We start from the raw sequence: 14,858 nt of genomic DNA, 5'->3' as shown, positions 1-14,858 counted from the left end.
GCTAGATCTACTTTCTCTATTATATTATGACAGACCAGCTAGATCTACTGTCTCTATTATATTATGACAGACCAGCTAGACCTACTGTCTCGATTGTATTGTGACAGACCAGCCAAATCTACTGTCTCTATTATATTTTGATAGACCAGGTAGATCTACTGTCTCTATTGTATTATGACAGACCAGCTAGATCTACTGTCCTGATTATATTATGACAGACCAGGTAGATCTACTTTCTCTATTATATTATGACAGACCAGCTAAATCTACTGTATCTATGTCTCTATGTCTCTATTATATTATGACAGACCAGCTAGATCTACTGTCTCTATTGTATTATGACAGACCAGCTAGATCTAATGTCTCTATTATATTATGGCAGACCAGCTAGATCTACTGTCTCTATTATATTATGACATACCAGCTAGATCTACTGTCTAGATTGTATTATGACAGACCAGCTAGATCTACTGTCTCTATTATATTATGACAGACCAGCTAGATCTACTGTCTCTATTGTATTATGACAGACCAGCTAGATCTACTGTCTCTATTGTATTATGACAGACCAGCTAGATCTACTGTCTCTATTATATTATGGCAGACCAGCTAAATCTACTGTCTCTATGTCTCGATTATATTACGACAGACCAGCTAGATCTACTGTCTCTATTGTATTATGACAGACCAGCTAGATCTACTGTCTCTATTATATTATGGCAGACCAGCTTGATCTACTGTCTCTATTATATTATGACAGACCAGCTAAATCTACTGTATCTGTGTCTCTATGTCTCTATTATATTATGACAGACCAGCTAGATCTATTGCCTCTATTATATTTTGACAGACCAGGTAGATCTACTGTCTCTATTGTATTATGACAGACCAGCTAGATCTACTGTCTCTATTATATTTTGACAGACCAGGTAGATCTAATTTCTCTATTGTATTATGACAGACCAGCTAGATCCACTGTCTCTATTGTATTATGACAGACCAGCTAGATCTACTTTCTCTATTATATTATGACAGACCAGCTAAATCTACTGTCTCTATGTCTCTATGTCTCTATTATATTATGACAGACCAGCTAGATCTACTTTCTCTATTATATTATGACAGACCAGCTAAATCTACTGTATCTATGTCTCTATGTCTCTATTATATTATGACAGACCAGATAGATCTACTGTCTCTATTATATTATGACAGACCAGCTAAATCTACTGTCTCTATGTCTCTATTATATTACGACATACCAGCTAGATCTACTGTCTCGATTAAATTATGACAGACCAGGTAAATCTACTCTCTATGTCTCGATTATTTTTATTCAGACCAGGTAGATCAACTGTCTCTATTGTATTATGACAGACCAGCTAGACCCACTGTCTCTATTGTATTATGACAGACCAGCTAAATCTACTGTCTCTATTATATTATGACAGACCAGCTAAATCTACTGTCTCTATTTTATTATGATAGACCAGCTAGATCTACTGTCTCTATTGTATTATGACAGACCAGCTAGATCTACTGTCTCTATTATATTATGACAGACCAGCTAGACCTACTGTCTCGATAGTGTTATGACAGACCAGCTAGATCTACTGTCCTGATTGTATTGTGACAGACCAGCTAGATCTACTGTCCTGATTGTATTATGACAGACCAGCTAAATCTACTGTCTCTATTGTATTATGACAGACCAGCTAGATCTACTGTCTCTATTATATTATGACAGACCAGCTAGATCTACTGTCTCTATTATATTGTGACAGACCAGCTAGACCTTCTGTCTCTATTATATTATGACAGACCAGCTAGATCTACTGTCTCTATTGTATTATGACAGACCAGCTAGATCTACTGTCTATTTTATATTATGACAGACCAGCTAGATCTACTCTCCATGTCTCTATTATATTTTGACAGACCAGGTAGATCTACTGTCTCTATGTATCTATTGTATTATGACATACCAGCTAGATCTACTGTTTCTATTGTTTTATGGCAGACCAGCTAGATCTACTGTCTCTATTGTATTATGACAGACAAGCTATTTCTACTGTCTCTATGTCTCTATTATATTATGACATACCAGCTAGATCTACTGTCTCTATTATATTATGACAGACCAGCTAAATCTACTGTCTCGATTATATTATGACAGACCAGCTAGATCTACTCTCTATGTCTCTATTATATTTTGACAGACCAGGTAGATCTACTGTCTCTATTGTATTATGACAGACCAGCTAGATCTACTGTCTCTATTGTATTATGACAGACCAGCTAGATCTCCTGTCTCTATTGTATTATGACAGACCAGCTAGATCTACTGTCTCTATTGTATTATGACAGACCAGCTAGATCTACTGTCTCTATTATATTATGACAGACCAGCTAGATCTACTCTCCATGTCTCTATTATATTTTGACAGACCAGGTAGATCTACTGTCTCTATGTCTCTATTGTATTATGACATACCAGCTAGATCTACTGTTTCTATTGTTTTATGGCAGACCAGCTAGATCTACTGTCTCTATTGTATTATGACAGACAAGCTATTTCTACTGTCTCTTTGTCTCTATTATATTATGACATACCAGCTAGATCTACTGTCTCTATTATATTATGACAGACCACCTAGATCTACTGTCTCGATTCAATTATGACAGACCAGGTAAATCTACTCTCTATGTCTCTATTATATTTTGACAGACCAGGTAGATCTATTGTCTCTACTGTATTATGGCAGACCAGCTAGATCTACTGTCTCTATTGTATTATGACAGACAAGCTAGATCTACTGTCTCTATTTTTCTATTATATTATGACATACCAGCTAGATCTACTGTCTCAATTGTATTATGACAGACCAGCTAGATCTACTGTCTCTATTATATTATGGCAGACCAGCTAAATCTACTGTCTCTTTGTCTCTATTATGTTATGACATACCAGCTACATCTACTGTCTCTATTATATTTTGACAGACCAGCTAGATCTACTGTCTCTATTATATTATGAAAGACCAGCTAAATCTACTGTATCTATGTCTCTATGTCTCTATTATATTATGACAGACCAGATAGATCTACTGTCTCTATTATATTATGACAGACCAGCTAAATCTACTGTCTTTATGTCTCTATTATATCACGACATACCAGCTAGATCTACTGTCTCGATTAAATTATGACAGACCAGGTAAATCTACTCTCTATGTCTCGATTATATTTATTCAGACCAGGTAGATCAACTGTCTCTATTGTATTATGACAGACCAGCTAAATCTACTGTCTCTATTATATTATGACAGACCAGCTAAATCTACTGTCTCTATTTTATTATGATAGACCAGCTAGATCTACTGTCTCTATTGTATTATGACAGACCAGCTAGATCTACTGTCTCTATTATATTATGACAGACCAGCTAGACCTACTGTCTCGATAGTGTTATGACAGACCAGCTAGATCTACTGTCCTGATTGTATTGTGACAGACCAGCTAGATCTACTGTCCTGATTGTATTATGACAGACCAGCTAAATCTACTGTCTCTATTGTATTATGACAGACCAGCTAGATCTACTGTCTCTATTATATTATGACAGACCAGCTAGATCTACTGTCTCTATTATATTGTGACAGACCAGCTAGACCTTCTGTCTCTATTATATTATGACAGACCAGCTAGATCTACTGTCTCTATTGTATTATGACAGACCAGCTAGATCTACTGTCTATTTTATATTATGACAGACCAGCTAGATCTACTCTCCATGTCTCTATTATATTTTGACAGACCAGGTAGATCTACTGTCTCTATGTATCTATTGTATTATGACATACCAGCTAGATCTACTGTTTCTATTGTTTTATGGCAGACCAGCTAGATCTACTGTCTCTATTGTATTATGACAGACAAGCTATTTCTACTGTCTCTATGTCTCTATTATATTATGACATACCAGCTAGATCTACTGTCTCTATTATATTATGACAGACCAGCTAGATCTACTGTCTCGATTATATTATGACAGACCAGCTAGATCTACTCTCTATGTCTCTATTATATTTTGACAGACCAGGTAGATCTACTGTCTCTATTGTATTATGACAGACCAGCTAGATCTACTGTCTCTATTGTATTATGACAGACCAGCTAGATCTCCTGTCTCTATTGTATTATGACAGACCAGCTAGATCTACTGTCTCTATTGTATTATGACAGACCAGCTAGATCTACTGTCTCTATTATATTATGACAGACCAGCTAGATCTACTCTCCATGTCTCTATTATATTTTGACAGACCAGGTAGATCTACTGTCTCTATGTCTCTATTGTATTATGACATACCAGCTAGATCTACTGTTTCTATTGTTTTATGGCAGACCAGCTAGATCTACTGTCTCTATTGTATTATGACAGACAAGCTATTTCTACTGTCTCTTTGTCTCTATTATATTATGACATACCAGCTAGATCTACTGTCTCTATTATATTATGACAGACCACCTAGATCTACTGTCTCGATTCAATTATGACAGACCAGGTAAATCTACTCTCTATGTCTCTATTATTTTTTGACAGACCAGGTAGATCTATTGTCTCTACTGTATTATGGCAGACCAGCTAGATCTACTGTCTCTATTGTATTATGACAGACAAGCTAGATCTACTGTCTCTATTTTTCTATTATATTATGACATACCAGCTAGATCTACTGTCTCTATTGTATTATGACAGACCAGCTAGATCTACTGTCTCTATTATATTATGGCAGACCAGCTAAATCTACTGTCTCTTTGTCTCTATTATGTTATGACATACCAGCTACATCTACTGTCTCTATTATATTTTGACAGACCAGCTAGATCTACTGTCTCTATTATATTATGAAAGACCAGCTAAATCTACTGTCTCTATGTCTCTATTATATTATGTCATACCAGCTTGATCTTCTGTCTCTATTATATTATGACATACCAGCTAGATCTACTGTCTCTATTATATTATGACAGACCAGCTAGACCTACTGTCTCGATTGTATTGTGACAGACCAGCTAAATCTACTGTCTCTATTGTATTATGACAGACCAGCTAGATCTACTGTCCTGATTGTATTATGACAGACCAGCTAGATCTACTTTCTCTATTATATTATGACAGACCAGCTAATTCTACTGTATATATGTCTCTATGTCTCTATTATATTAGGACAGTCCAGCTAGATCTACTGTCTCTACTATATTATGACAGACCAGCTAAATCTACTGTCTCTATGTCTCTATTATATTACGACATACCAGCTAGATCTACTTTCTCTATTATATTATGACATACCAGCTAGATCTACTTTCTCTATTATATTATGACAGACCAGCTAAATCTACTGTATCTATGTCTCTATGTCTCTATTATATTATGACAGACCAGCTAGATCTACTGTCTCTATTGTATTATGACAGACCAGCTAGATCTAATGTCTCTATTATATTATGGCAGACCAGCTAGATCTACTGTCTCTATTATATTATGACATACCAGCTAGATCTACTGTCTCGATTGTATTATGACAGACCAGCTAGATCTACTGTCTCTATTGTATTATGACAGACCTGCTAAATCTACTGTCTCTATTTTATTATGACAGACCAGCTAGATCTACTGTCTCTATTGTATTATGACAGACCAGCTAGATCTACTGTCTCTATTATATTATGACAGACCAGCTAGACCTACTGTCTCGATAGTGTTATGACAGACCAGCTAGATCTACTGTCCTGATTGTATTGTGACAGACCAGCTAGATCTACTGTCCTGATTGTATTATGACAGACCAGCTAAATCTACTGTCTCTATTGTATTATGACAGACCAGCTAGATCTACTGTCTCTATTATATTATGACAGACCAGCTAGATCTACTGTCTCTATTATATTATGACAGACCAGCTAGACCTTCTGTCTCTATTATATTATGACAGACCAGCTAGATCTACTGTCTCTATTGTATTATGACAGACCAGCTAGATCTACTGTCTCTATTATATTATGACAGACCAGCTAGATCTACTCTCTATGTCTCTATTATATTTTGACAGACCAGGTAGATCTACTGTCTCTATGTCTCTATTGTATTATGACATACCAGCTAGATCTACTGTTTCTATTGTTTTATGGCAGACCAGCTAGATCTACTGTTTCTATTGTATTATGACAGACAAGCTATTTCTACTGTCTCTATGTCTCTATTATATTATGACATACCAGCTAGATCTACTGTCTCTATTATATTATGACAGACCATTTAGATCTACTGTCTCAATTATATTATGACAGACCAGCTAGATCTACTCTCTATGTCTCTATTATATTTTGACAGACCAGGTAGATCTACTGTCTCTATGTCTCTATTGTATTATGACAGACCAGCTAGATCTCCTGTCTCTATTGTATTATGACAGACCAGCTAGATCTACTGTCTCTATTGTTTTATGACAGACCGGCTAGATCTACTGTCTCTATTATATTATGGCAGACCAGCTAGATCTACTGTCTCTATTACATTATGACAGACCATCTAAATCTACTGTCTCTTTGTCTCTATTATATTATGACATACCAGCTAGATCTACTGTCTCTATTATATTATGACAGACCACCTAGATCTACTGTCTCGATTCAATTATGACAGACCAGGTAAATCTACTCTCTATGTCTCTATTATATTTTGACAGACCAGGTAGATCTACTGTCTCTACTGTATTATGGCAGACCAGCTAGATCTACTGTCTCTATTGTATTATGACAGACAAGGTAGATCTACTGTCTCTATTTCTCTATTATATTATGACATACCAGCTAGATCTACTGTCTCTATTGTATTATGACAGACCAGCTAGATCTACTGTCTCTATTATATTATGGCAGACCAGCTAGATCTATTGTCTCTATTATATTATGACAGACCAGCTAAATCTACTGTCTCTTTGTCTCTATTATGTTATAACATACCAGCTACATCTACTGTCTCTATTATATTATAAAAGACCAGCTAGATCTACTGTCTCTATTATATTATGAAAGACCAGCTAAATCTACTGTCTCTATGTCTCTATTATATTATGTCATACCAGCTTGATCTTCTGTCTCTATTATATTATGACATACCAGCTAGATCTACTGTCTCTATTATATTATGACAGACCAGCTAGATCTACTGTCTCTATTATATTATGACAGACCAGCTAGACCTACTGTCTCGATTGTATTGTGACAGACCAGCTAAATCTACTGTCTCTATTGTATTATGACAGACCAGCTAGATCTACTGTCCTGATTGTATTATGACAGACCAGCTAGATCTACTTTCTCTATTATATTATGACAGACCAGCTAAATCTACTGTATATATGTCTCTATGTCTCTATTATATTAGGACAGACCAGCTAGATCTACTGTCTCTACTATATTATGACAGACCAGCTAAATCTACTGTCTCTATGTCTCTATTATATTACGACATACCAGCTAGATCTACTTTCTCTATTATATTATGACATACCAGCTAGATCTACTGTCTCTATTATATTATGACAGACCACCTAGATCTACTGTCTCGATTCAATTATGACAGACCAGGTAAATCTACTCTCTATGTCTCTATTATATTTTGACAGACCAGGTAGATCTACTGTCTCTACTGTATTATGGCAGACCAGCTAGATCTACTGTCTCTATTGTATTATGACAGACAAGGTAGATCTACTGTCTCTATTTCTCTATTATATTATGACATACCAGCTAGATCTACTGTCTCTATTGTATTATGACAGACCAGCTAGATCTACTGTCTCTATTATATTATGGCAGACCAGCTAGATCTATTGTCTCTATTATATTATGACAGACCAGCTAAATCTACTGTCTCTTTGTCTCTATTATGTTATAACATACCAGCTACATCTACTGTCTCTATTATATTATAAAATACCAGCTAGATCTACTGTCTCTATTATATTATGAAAGACCAGCTAAATCTACTGTCTCTATGTCTCTATTATATTATGTCATACCAGCTTGATCTTCTGTCTCTATTATATTATGACATACCAGCTAGATCTACTGTCTCTATTATATTATGACAGACCAGCTAGATCTACTGTCTCTATTATATTATGACAGACCAGCTAGACCTACTGTCTCGATTGTATTGTGACAGACCAGCTAAATCTACTGTCTCTATTGTATTATGACAGACCAGCTAGATCTACTGTCCTGATTGTATTATGACAGACCAGCTAGATCTACTTTCTCTATTATATTATGACAGACCAGCTAAATCTACTGTATACATGTCTCTATGTCTCTATTATATTAGGACAGACCAGCTAGATCTACTGTCTCTACTATATTATGACAGACCAGCTAAATCTACTGTCTCTATGTCTCTATTATATTACGACATACCAGCTAGATCTACTTTCTCTATTATATTATGACATACCAGCTAGATCTACTGTCTCTATTATATTATGACAGACCACCTAGATCTACTGTCTCTATTATATTATGACAGACCAGCTAGACCTTCTGTCTCGATTGTATTATGACAGACCAGCCAAATCTACTGTCTCTATTATATTTTGATAGACCAGGTAGATCTACTGTCTCTATTGTATTATGACAGACCAGCTAGATCTACTGTCCTGATTATATTATGACAGACCAGCTAGATCTACTGTCTCTATTATATTATGACAGACCAGCTAAATCTACTGTATCTATGTCTCTATGTCTCTATTATATTATGACAGACCAGCTAGATCTACTGTCTCTATTGTATTATGACAGACCAGCTAGATCTAATGTCTCTATTATATTATGGCAGACCAGCTAGATCTACTGTCTCTATTATATTATGACATACCAGCTAGATCTACTGTCTAGATTGTATTATGACAGACCAGCTAGATCTACTGTCTCTATTATATTATGACAGACCAGCTAGATCTACTGTCTCTATTGTATTATGACAGACCAGCTAGATCTACTGTCTCTATTGTATTATGACAGACCAGCTAGATCTACTGTCTCTATTATATTATGGCAGACCAGCTAAATCTACTGTCTCTATGTCTCGATTATATTACGACCGACCAGCTAGATCTACTGTCTCTATTGTATTATGACAGACCAGCTAGATCTACTGTCTCTATTATATTATGGCAGACCAGCTTGATCTACTGTCTCTATTATATTATGACAGACCAGCTAAATCTACTGTATCTGTGTCTCTATGTCTCTATTATATTATGACAGACCAGCTAGATCTATTGCCTCTATTATATTTTGACAGACCAGGTAGATCTACTGTCTCTATTGTATTATGACAGACCAGCTAGATCTACTGTCTCTATTATATTTTGACAGACCAGGTAGATCTAATTTCTCTATTGTATTATGACAGACCAGCTAGATCCACTGTCTCTATTGTATTATGACAGACCAGCTAGATCTACTTTCTCTATTATATTATGACAGACCAGCTAAATCTACTTTCTCTATGTCTCTATGTCTCTATTATATTATGACAGACCAGCTAGATCTACTTTCTCTATTATATTATGACAGACCAGCTAAATCTACTGTATCTATGTCTCTATGTCTCTATTATATTATGACAGACCAGATAGATCTACTGTCTCTATTATATTATGACAGACCAGCTAAATCTACTGTCTCTATGTCTCTATTATATTATGACAGACCAGCTAAATCTACTGTCTCTTTGTCTCTATTATATTATGACATACCAGCTAGATCTACTGTCTCTATTATATTATGACAGACCACCTAGATCTACTGTCTCGATTCAATTATGACAGACCAGGTAAATCTACTCTCTATGTCTCTATTATATTTTGACAGACCAGGTAGATCTATTGTCTCTACTGTATTATGGCAGACCAGCTAGATCTACTGTCTCTATTGTATTATGACAGACAAGCTAGATCTACTGTCCTGATTGTATTGTGACAGACCAGCTAGATCTACTGTCCTGATTGTATTATGACAGACCAGCTAAATCTACTGTCTCTATTGTATTATGACAGACCAGCTAGATCTACTGTCTCTATTATATTATGACAGACCAGCTAGATCTACTGTCTCTATTATATTATGACAGACCAGCTAGACCTTCTGTCTCTATTATATTATGGCAGACCAGCTAAATCTACTGTCTCTTTGTCTCTATTATGTTATGACATACCAGCTACATCTACTGTCTCTATTATATTTTGACAGACCAGCTAGATCTACTGTCTCTATTATATTATGAAAGACCAGCTAAATCTACTGTCTCTATGTCTCTATTATATTATGTCATACCAGCTTGATCTTCTGTCTCTATTATATTATGACATACCAGCTAGATCTACTGTCTCTATTATATTATGACAGACCAGCTAGACCTACTGTCTCGATTGTATTGTGACAGACCAGCTAAATCTACTGTCTCTATTGTATTATGACAGACCAGCTAGATCTACTGTCCTGATTGTATTATGACAGACCAGCTAGATCTACTTTCTCTATTATATTATGACAGACCAGCTAAATCTACTGTATATATGTCTCTATGTCTCTATTATATTAGGACAGTCCAGCTAGATCTACTGTCTCTACTATATTATGACAGACCAGCTAAATCTACTGTCTCTATGTCTCTATTATATTACGACATACCAGCTAGATCTACTTTCTCTATTATATTATGACATACCAGCTAGATCTACTTTCTCTATTATATTATGACAGACCAGCTAAATCTACTGTATCTATGTCTCTATGTCTCTATTATATTATGACAGACCAGCTAGATCTACTGTCTCTATTGTATTATGACAGACCAGCTAGATCTAATGTCTCTATTATATTATGGCAGACCAGCTAGATCTACTGTCTCTATTATATTATGACATACCAGCTAGATCTACTGTCTCGATTGTATTATGACAGACCAGCTAGATCTACTGTCCTGATTGTATTATGACAGACCAGCTAGATCTACTGTCTCGATTGTATTATGGCAGACCAGCTAGATCTACTGTCTCTATTGTATTATGACAGACCAGCTAGATATTCTGTCTCGATTAAATTATGACAGACCAGGTAAATCTACTCTCTATGTCTCGATTATATTTTGACAGACCAGGTAGATCAACTGTCTCTATTGTATTATGAAAGATCAGCTAGATCTACTGTCCTGATTATATTATCACAGACCAGCTAGATCTACTGTCTCTATTGTATTATGACAGACCAGCTAGATCTACGGTCTCTATTATATTATGACAGACCAGCTAGATCTACTGTCTCTATGTCTCTATTATATTATGACATACCAGCTAGATCTACTGTATCTATTATATTATGACAGACCAGCTAGACCTACTGTCTCGATTATATTATGGCAGACCAGCTAGATCTACTGTCTCTATTGTATTATGACAGACCAGCTAGATCTACTGTCTCTATTATATTATGGCAGACCAGCTAGATCTACTGTCTCTATTATATTATGACAGACCAGCTAAATCTACTGTATATATGTCTCTATGTCTCTATTATATTAGGACAGTCCAGCTAGATCTACTGTCTCTACTATATTATGACAGACCAGCTAAATCTACTGTCTCTATGTCTCTATTATATTACGACATACCAGCTAGATCTACTTTCTCTATTATATTATGACATACCAGCTAGATCTACTTTCTCTATTATATTATGACAGACCAGCTAAATCTACTGTATCTATGTCTCTATGTCTCTATTATATTATGACAGACCAGCTAGATCTACTGTCTCTATTGTATTATGACAGACCAGCTAGATCTAATGTCTCTATTATATTATGGCAGACCAGCTAGATCTACTGTCTCTATTATATTATGACATACCAGCTAGATCTACTGTCTCGATTGTATTATGACAGACCAGCTAGATCTACTGTCCTGATTGTATTATGACAGACCAGCTAGATCTACTGTCTCGATTGTATTATGGCAGACCAGCTAGATCTACTGTCTCTATTGTATTATGACAGACCAGCTAGATATTCTGTCTCGATTAAATTATGACAGACCAGGTAAATCTACTCTCTATGTCTCGATTATATTTTGACAGACCAGGTAGATCAACTGTCTCTATTGTATTATGAAAGATCAGCTAGATCTACTGTCCTGATTATATTATCACAGACCAGCTAGATCTACTGTCTCTATTGTATTATGACAGACCAGCTAGATCTACGGTCTCTATTATATTATGACAGACCAGCTAGATCTACTGTCTCTATGTCTCTATTATATTATGACATACCAGCTAGATCTACTGTATCTATTATATTATGACAGACCAGCTAGACCTACTGTCTCGATTATATTATGGCAGACCAGCTAGATCTACTGTCTCTATTGTATTATGACAGACCAGCTAGATCTACTGTCTCTATTATATTATGGCAGACCAGCTAGATCTACTGTCTCTATCATATTATGACAGACCAGCTAGATCTACTGTCTCGATTGTATTACGGCAGACCAGCTAGATCTACTGTCTCTATTGTATTGTGACAGACCAGCTAGATTTTCTGTCTCGATTAAATTATGACAGACCAGGTAAATCTACTCTCTATGTCTCGATTATATTTTGACAGACCAGGTAGATCAACTGTCTCTATTGTATTATGACAGACCAGCTAGTCCCACTGTCTCTATTGTATTATGACAGACCAGCTAAATCTACTGTCTCTATTATATTATGACAGACCAGCTAAATCTACTGTCTCTATTATATTATGACAGACCAGCTAGATCTACTGTCCTGATTATATTATTTCAGACCAGCTAGATCTACTGTCTCTATTGTATTATGATAGACCAGCTAGATCTACTGTCTCTATTATATTATGACAGACCAGCTAGATCTACTGTCTCTATGTCTCAATTATATTATGACATACCAGCTAGATCTACTGTATCTATTATATTATGACATACCAGCTAGATCTACTGTCTCTACTATATTATGACAGACCAGCTAGATCTACTGTCTCTATTATATTATGACAGACCAGCTAGACCTACTGTCTCTATTATATTATGGCAGACCAGCTAGATCTACTGTCTCTATTGTATTATGACAGACCAGCTAGATCTACTGTCTCTATTATATTATGGCAGACCAGCTAGATCTACTGTCTCTATTATATTATGACAGACCAGCTAGATCTACTGTCTCTATTGTATTATGGCAGACCAGCTAGATCTACTGTCTCTATTGTATTACGACAGACCAGCTAGATTTTCTGTCTCGATTAAATTATGACAGACCAGGTAAATCTACTCTCTATGTCTCGATTATATTTTGACAGACCAGGTAGATCAACTGTCTCTATTGTATTATGACAGACCAGCTAGATCTACTGTCCTGATTATATTATGACAGACCAGCTAGATCTACTGTCTCGATTGTATTATGGCAGACCAGCTAGATCTACTGTCTCTATTGTATTATGACAGACCAGGTAGATTTTCTGTCTCGATTAAATTATGACAGACCAGGTAAATCTACTCTCTATGTCTCGATTATATTTTGACAGACCAGGTAGATCAACTGTCTCTATTGTATTAGGACAGACCAGCTAGACCCACTGTCTGTATTGTATTATGACAGACCTGCTAAATCTACTGTCTCTATTATATTATGACAGACCAGCTAAATCTACTGTCTCTATTTTATTATGACACACCAGCTAGATCTACTGTCTCTATTGTATTATGACAGACCAGCTAGATCTACTGTCTCTATTATATTATGACAGACCAGCTAGACCTACTGTCTCGATAGTGTTATGACAGACCAGCTAGATCTACTGTCCTGATTGTATTGTGACAGACCAGCTAGATCTACTGTCCTGATTGTATTATGACAGACCAGCTAAATCTACTGTCTCTATTGTATTATGACAGACCAGCTAGATCTACTGTCTCTATTATATTATGACAGACCAGCTAGATCTACTGTCTCTATTATATTATGACAGACCAGCTAGACCTTCTGTCTCTATTATATTATGACAGACCAGCTAGATCTACTGTCTCTATTGTATTATGACAGACCAGCTAGATCTACTGTCTCTATTATATTATGACAGACCAGCTAGATCTACTCTCTATGTCTCTATTATATTTTGACAGACCAGGTAGATCTACTGTCTCTATGTCTCTATTGTATTATGACATACCAGCTAGATCTACTGTTTCTATTGTTTTATGGCAGACCAGCTAGATCTACTGTCTCTATTGTATTATGACAGACAAGCTATTTCTACTGTCTCTATGTCTCTATTATATTATGACATACCAGCTAGATCTACTGTCTCTATTATATTATGACAGACCAGCTAGATCTACTGTCTCGATTATATTATGACAGACCAGCTAGATCTACTCTCTATGTCTCTATTATATTTTGACAGACCAGGTAGATCTACTGTCTCTATGTCTCTATTGTATTATGACAGACCAGCTAGATCTCCTGTCTCTATTGTATTATGACAGACCAGCTAGATCTACTGTCTCTATTGTTTTATGACAGACCGGCTAGATCTACTGTCTCTATTATATTATGGCAGACCAGCTAGATCTACTGTCTCTATTACATTATGACAGACCATCTAAATCTACTGTCTCTTTGTCTCTATTATATTATGACATACCAGCTAGATCTACTGTCTCTATTATATTATGACAGACCACCTAGATCTACTG

The sequence above is a fragment of the Oncorhynchus mykiss genome, unplaced genomic scaffold, assembly GCF_013265735.2.
Source record: "Oncorhynchus mykiss isolate Arlee unplaced genomic scaffold, USDA_OmykA_1.1 un_scaffold_368, whole genome shotgun sequence".
Lineage (NCBI taxonomy): Eukaryota > Metazoa > Chordata > Actinopteri > Salmoniformes > Salmonidae > Oncorhynchus > Oncorhynchus mykiss.
The sequence above is the reverse complement of the archived record's forward strand: the minus strand, read 5'-3'. Positions refer to the sequence as shown.